Here is a 7500-nt window from a genome sequence, read left to right as displayed (position 1 = left end):
GCATATCGCAAACGTCGTGACGTCAGGATCGCGAAGCCGGATACCATGATGCTAATTAACCAGCGCTACACGGTGCGACACATGTACACACACACACACACACACGCGCGCGCGCGCTCTCGATCGGCGCACTCGAAGCCGGAGATGACGTTCTTGTGAATAATTTCAGCGCAGTAGCACGGCCTTGTAAATCGGCGAGCCACGTCTCCGCAGATTAATTACTGACCCCTAACCGGCTCCTTGTAAAGTTTGTGATCTATCAGCTCGTGACAGGTTCGCGATGAGCCCAGCTGAAATAAACACATGCGCGTAACACACACACACACACACACACACACACACACACACACATTGTGACAGGCCAATGGAGAACAGTGAACAGCTGTGAGTGTAGAATGCTAACGTCTGTTAGCGTTATAAATACAGCATGTATTCACGGTACACGTCCTAAACATGCTGTGTGTCACAGTGTACGGTTTAGCGTAGCGGATTAGCGACCGCTCACTCAGATACTACAGCACTCTGATCATATTACTCTTACTGTGTTATTCTTATTTTTAAGACCACTCTATTGGTCTCACTGTACTCTTCTTATCAGAGTACACTTATTGTAGTAATCTTATTCCATTATTCTGTATAATACAGTATTACTCTTAATCTATTTCCTGTAATACTACTGCACCAGTCTTACTGCATTACTCTCACTCGATATCATTCTCACTCTATTATTACAGAACACTTACTCTATTACTGCATTACTCTCACTTTGTATTACCTTTAATATGACTCTTACTCTGTATTATTTATTACTCCTATAGTACTACTGAAATATTCCTTATGTAACACTCTGAAAGAATTCCTCACACCCTGGATTATTTTGAATACTCATGCAATACTGGTACTCTGTATTATTCTTACTGCACTACCGTAATGCTGGTACACTTAGTGTATTGTTCTTACTCTTCGTTACTCTTACTGTATTCGTCGAACTCTATTCACTTTACTCAGTCACGTGTACTCTATCTATCGCTCATGACATCACTAGGACCGTCTTGCTAGTCTTATTACTGTATTACTTTTGCCTTACGTTAATACTCTAAATATATTACTGTCGTTGTATTACTCTTATTATTAGTCTTGCTTTAGTACTCTAACTGCATGGCTGTTGCTATTACTTTTGCTCCGTTACTCACACTCCTATTACATTTCTCATACTCTTAATGACTCTTACTGTACTGCTGTATCTTAATTACTCTGTATTATTATTATTATTACTACTACTGCTGCTGAATGACTCTTACTGTACTTCTGTCGGCCATCTTAATTACTCTGTATTATTATTATTATTATTATTGCTACTACTACAACAACTACTACTGAATGACTCTTACTGTACTGCTGTATCTTAATTACTCTGTATTATTATTATTATTATTATTATTATTATTACTACTACTACTGAATTACTCTTACTGTACTTCTGTCGGCCATCTTAATTACTCTGTATTATTATTATTATTACTACTACTGCTGCTGAATGACTCTTACTGTACTTCTGTCGGCCATCTTAATTACTCTGTATTATTATTATTATTATTATTATTATTATTGCTACTACTACAACAACTACTACTGAATGACTCTTACTGTACTGCTGTATCTTAATTACTCTGTATTATTATTATTATTATTATTACTACTACTACTACTGAATTACTCTTACTGTACTTCTGTCGGCCATCTTAATTACTCTGTATTATTATTATTATTACTATTGCTACTACTACAACAACTACTACTGAATGACTCTTACTGTACTGCTGTATCTTAATTACTCTGCATTATTATTATTATTATTATTATTATTATTATTATTATTACTACTACTACTGAATTACTCCTTACTGTACTACTTTTACTCTTAGCTCACTATAGTTTTTCACACAAGGACCTAAAAACAGTAAAGAATATATTATCATTATTATATGATGATGATGATGATAATAATAATAATAATAATAATAATAATGGTGCTATACTGCAATTGTAATACTTTTAAAATCGGAGACGAACACAGCAGAGATCGAGGTTTGTTTTGTTTTGTTTGTTTTTTTTTTACACAAAAAAAAAAACAAAAACAAAAACAAATAGATCTGGAACTTATACGAGAGTCAAAAGTGCTCTGGTTCGTCACGGGCCTCGTCTGCATATCGTGACGTTCGACATTTCAGTGATATCAGCATCGCAAACGATATATATATATATATATATATATATATATATATATATATATATATATATATATATATATATATATCGTCCAGCCCTATTTCCTAAAACACTCCACGATTTCTTCTTATGATAGATAAGATGATAAAGCGTGTATTTGGAGAACTCTACATTGCCCCCAAAAAAGAGACATCTAGACTCTCAGGCAGGGGAAGGGGAAGGGGAAGGGGGGGGGGTCAAGGGAGGGGGGGGGTGGTCGAACCTCACCAGAACGACCCCTGTAATAAACTGGCAACGATGTCCAAACAACTCAGCACATTTGCGATTAAATAAGCCATGCAAAAAGCATGAGCAGGAGAAAGGGAGGAAAAAAAAGAGAAGAAGAAAACTCATACACACTCACACACTCACACACTCACACACCCACAAGGTACACATTTAAGGCGACAACAATTACGAAGGCAATGAAGGCCCGCCATAAACACGGGTTTGATATATATATATATATATATATTTTTAAAAAAAAGGATTCGCATCATTTATTCATGCGGCAATTAAAGGTTAAACACATGGCAAAGGCTCAGCGTTTTCGGAGAGCAGCTGCACAGAGGCACAGCGAGACGGGAGGCCACAACAAGAAGCTTAGAAAGAGAGAGAGAGAGAGACAGAGAGGGACAGAGAGAGAAAGAGAGAGAGAAAAAAAAGCAAACTAACTTTGTCTTGAAATGGTTTTGGCTGCGGGACAAGCTCTCCGCAGAAGAGCACGCGCTGGCGTAAACATTTGTACAAAATTATAAGTGCATACAGAGACGCATACGGCAGGCAACCACCCGCATGCTGAACCCTCTGCCTTCACGAGTGTGTGTGTGTGTGTGTGTGTGTGTGTGTGTGTGTGAGACGCTACGAAAAACCACTGCATTTTAATTACCGCCAGCCACCACACTGCGCTGCTTTGATATGGAAATGACCCGCGGTCTTCGTCTCCATCACCGGAAAAAAATCTTCCTCCGATTCATAAAAAACAATGTGTTACACCTGATCGCGCTGATTAGAGAGAGGATGTGTGCGTGTGTGTGCGTGTGTGTGTGTGTGTGTGAGAGAGAGAGAGAGAGAGAGATTAGTCCCACATATTCACATGTACAGAATAGGGGGAATATTTAATGTGATGAATGAAAGAGATGTTTGCGTGGCTGTTAATTCTGTTACAGTGTTTTATAACTGAAGGAGCGCGTCGATGCATCCGAGCGTCCGCGCTCCTGTCTTCATGCCCCGGCCATCCAGCTCTCTGTAAAGAGCTCTATTTTTACACTGGAACGTTCTGGAACACGGCTGATATTGTGTCCTGGTCAGGTCAAATCGGAGCATGGAAAGCCTCTCTGAAGCTTTCTTTCTTTCTTTCTTTCTTTTCTTCGCCTTGTGATGTCCACAGGTGCGCATTTTTTCCCTAAAAAGATGCTTTTTATTCAGAGCGAAGAAATCAAATCAGCTTCAGAGATTAAGGGACGATTCGTTTCAGTCATGTTACAAGCTCTTCTGTCATACACTCTCTCTCTCTCTCTCTCTCTTGCTCTCTCTCATTTTTTTCTCAATTATTTTTTTTCTCTTTTGCTTCAGCATTGCGGCAGGTCTGCAATTTGGGTGTGTTGTTAAGTCATAGATAAGTATAGGCTGCCTAATTTCCACTTACAGTAAAGAGTGAGGGGGGAAGAAAGAAGAAATACTTAAGGCGTGGAAAGATGTTAAAGATCCACACACACACACACACACACACACACAGCCGTTGTTTGATCGTTAGTCTGGCATTACACCTTTGATATTCTCCATCGGCGAGGTCGACGTCCCTGACTCGGGCTCGGAAAAAATCATCGTGGTTTTTTTTATGTATTATTATTATTATTATTATTATTATTATTTACACACAACACCTTCATCGAGCATGACGACGGTTTTGCAAAAACCTGCTCTTGAAATATTTTCGACAATAAATCGCATCACTTCATGAATACTAGCGTAGAAGCGCAGGCCTGTCCTTGTCGAGGCAGATCTTTACGTACACGACCGTACGCCTTTCGACACGTGACGATAAAAAGCTAATGAACGGCACAAGAGTGATCCATAAGGTCCGGCTCAGTATTCCATCCTTATTAACGCTACACTACGTTCTTATTACCGTGTAATAAAAGCTGCGCGCTTGAACGCCCAAACGCCCGAACGCCTGAACGCACCGCCCGAGAGACCCTTTTTTATTTTCCTGATACTTTTTGCAGCTCGACTACATGTATGAAATAAATCAGCTCTGTTTGTTGGGTTTCTGATTTTGTTTCCTGCACATCACACATGAAAAGCAACTAATGCCATCCTAATTTAAAAATTAAAAAAAAAGTGCACTTCAGTAACGCATTCCAGAAACTTGAGACATTCTGCCACAAAAGCAGCAAGAGGGAAAGAAAGAAAACACACACACACACACACACACACACACACACACACAGCCTCCTAATGAACATGTTGCCATCGGTTTTGATCATTGTTGAAATATTCCACAGCAAATTAGCTAACGCTTAAAGACAGATGTCACAACATGTGCTGCTGCAGTTCTCTCTCGCCCCGGCTTTCCTCCCCTACGGCTGGTGCACGCCTTTACCTTTATACCCGACCTGCTGTTGTTTACCTCGGCTGGTGTTTATCATTAGGGCGCTGCATGCTGGCACGGTTCTAACCTTCACCAAAATGAAAGAGAGATCAAAAATAAAAGACCCCGAGCGTCGACACGATCCGGAGCTCCGCAGATCTGCTAAAGACAAAAATCTATTTGATGCATGGATGACTTCCTGCAACGCATGACGAACCGTTGCAGCGTGTCCGCAGTATCGGCATGCACCATAGATTTAAAAAAGAAATTATACCCAGCTCCATTTTCCACCCAAGAAGAGGTTCGTGTAATATTACATTACAGGCCTGGTGATATTCTAAGCGTTTTATTTTTCTCCCCCCTCCCACTTCACACACTCCAAGTGACTGTTTCTCCTCTCAGATTTCCCCTTAAATTTTTCTGCTCACATTCCTACAAGTAATATCATTTAGATGGCATGGAATTCATTTTGGTAAGGGTATTATACATGGATAAGTGAGTTACAGCATGGGCGACTGCATCTAGAAATTTCTCTCGACATCAAGGACGTACAAAGCTGCCTCTTGTTGGTTTTTTTTATTTTTATTTAAAATGAAAAAAAAAAAAAACAACCACCAAAAAAAAAAAAAGATCAAAGACCGGACAAGATCAGCAAAGACACGAGCAATTAGGGTAAATTACGCAGGATGAAAGAAATGCAAAATTCACTTTATATCAAATGCAAAGAATTTAGGATAATTAGAAGCGACTGAGCAATGCTGAGTAAATAAAAAAACAAAAAAACAAAAACAAACGACTCTTTACAGACATGCAGGTTTTTCAGGGAAAGGAAATTATTTTAAGGAAATGAATACTTGCATGCACCTGCATGGTAATATACAATGCAGAACAGGAGTAATGCTAATATAATAATGCATTAAAGTTTTTTTTTAAAACAATCAGATTTTTAAACACACACACACACACACACACACACACACACAGAAATGTACAATTTGGAAACAAATAACTGAACAATAAATCTAACAATATTTTCTTATTACCAAGCTTGTCATCCAAACCAAAGGCAAGACAACAGGTGTAATTGTTTTAAAGAGAAAAGCAAATAACTACAACAAACAATCTGTGCTTTTCTTTCTTTTCTTTTTTTTTTTTTTGCACATTAAAGAACAGGGTTGCGCTTTTTGCGCATGCGATATTTTTCCCCCTTCGGAATCACAGTGTAGTAAATTGCACTAATCCGATTTAATGCTTCATAATAATCCAGAACAATCCCAAGAAAAGGAACATCGCTGCTTTGCTTTATTGCTTTCCTTTATAACTGTATAGTTTCCATGTCTTGCAAATGAAACGAGGCGCGAGCCAAAAAATACTGGATGATACAGATTTATTTATTTATTTATTTTAATCCAGACCAATATTTTTATATAATAAAAATAAAAATAAAATAAAATAAACTGCGTGCAGACTAAACTCTAAAGTCGAACTAAACAAAACCCTATATTCATCCTGGAGAGTGCACGCGGAAAGAATCTAAAGAGCCGGCAAAAAAGCGCGCGCGCACGTGATTGTCCAATGAGAAAGATCCGGCGCAGAGCGAGCAAACACACACACACACACGCACGCACGCACGCACACACACACTCGCGCGAGCCTGCAGTGCGCTCGCGCTACAAAATGAAACCTTTTTTAAAAAACAAATTTCAAAAGGAAAGAAAACGAATGAAAGAAAAAGAAAGCGGTTTTCCCTTTCCATACAGCGCGCGACAAGAAAAAGAAAGAAAGAAAGAAAGAAAGAAAGAAAGAAAAGAAAACAACTTACCGGCACCATATGCGACAAACGTTTCGCTCTCCAGATCCTCGGCTGTACAGGAAACGGCACGGTGTGCTGCACAGCGCGCGCGACGGAACGGTGTTTCCGCTAAGCCACGCGCAGACAATTTCTAGAAAGGGGAAGAAGGGGGGAAAAAAAAAAGATCAAAATTACATTATTTAAATAAAAAAAAATGTAAGCTATGCACGGTGTTCGGGTATTCTGTGTTTGCGCTCCTGTAATGTAGTCTTTCTTATTTACTTATATATATATATATATATATATATATATATATATATATATATATATATAAATTGCTGATTAGTGTTCAAATGATCAACCAATCAGGATACATTCAGATTCAGCTGTCTTGGAAATGTTTCCAGGTTTAATCAGCATGAATTATTATTATTATTATTATTATTATTATTATTATTATTATTATTATTATTATTATTTTATAATAACGGGTCTGGAGTAAAGGTGTTGTGAAAGTGTTTATCAGTTCCAATAAGCGGCACGGGTCGTTTTCTGCAAATGCGAAAAATGCAGAACAATTGTCAGATCCCATCACACACACACACACACACGCACACACGCACACGCACGCACACACACACACTCCGGGAATAAAGCATGTCCATTGAGAGCCCAGGACACCTCAGGACAGGAGAGGACAGGACAGTGCAGCACATCCCCTTTCCCAGCAATAATCAGGACAATGTGCTGAATCGGCGGTCTAATTATAAACGCGCCATTTGGACCTCCATTGCCGCCTTACCTTATGAGGGAAGTTGTGTGCGCATACACACACACACACACACAC

The 7500-nt window shown here is 39.0% G+C and overlaps 1 protein-coding gene across 5 annotated transcripts in view; it reads right to left on the bottom strand.

The window, feature by feature from the left end:
- sox6 (SRY-box transcription factor 6) overlaps positions 1-7500 on the bottom strand; it is a 194225-nt gene that overhangs the window by 183912 nt on the left and 2813 nt on the right. For all 5 annotated transcript variants that reach the window (XM_053634385.1, XM_053634387.1, XM_053634392.1 and 2 more), the window contains exon 2: positions 6684-6804. The gene's annotated coding sequence lies outside the window, so the exon portion shown is untranslated. The remainder of the gene's footprint in view (positions 1-6683; positions 6805-7500) is intronic.

Source organism: Ictalurus furcatus, chromosome 10 (genome assembly GCF_023375685.1).
Source record: "Ictalurus furcatus strain D&B chromosome 10, Billie_1.0, whole genome shotgun sequence".
NCBI classification, from domain to species: domain Eukaryota; kingdom Metazoa; phylum Chordata; class Actinopteri; order Siluriformes; family Ictaluridae; genus Ictalurus; species Ictalurus furcatus.
The sequence above is the reverse complement of the archived record's forward strand: the minus strand, read 5'-3'. Positions and strand labels throughout refer to the sequence as shown.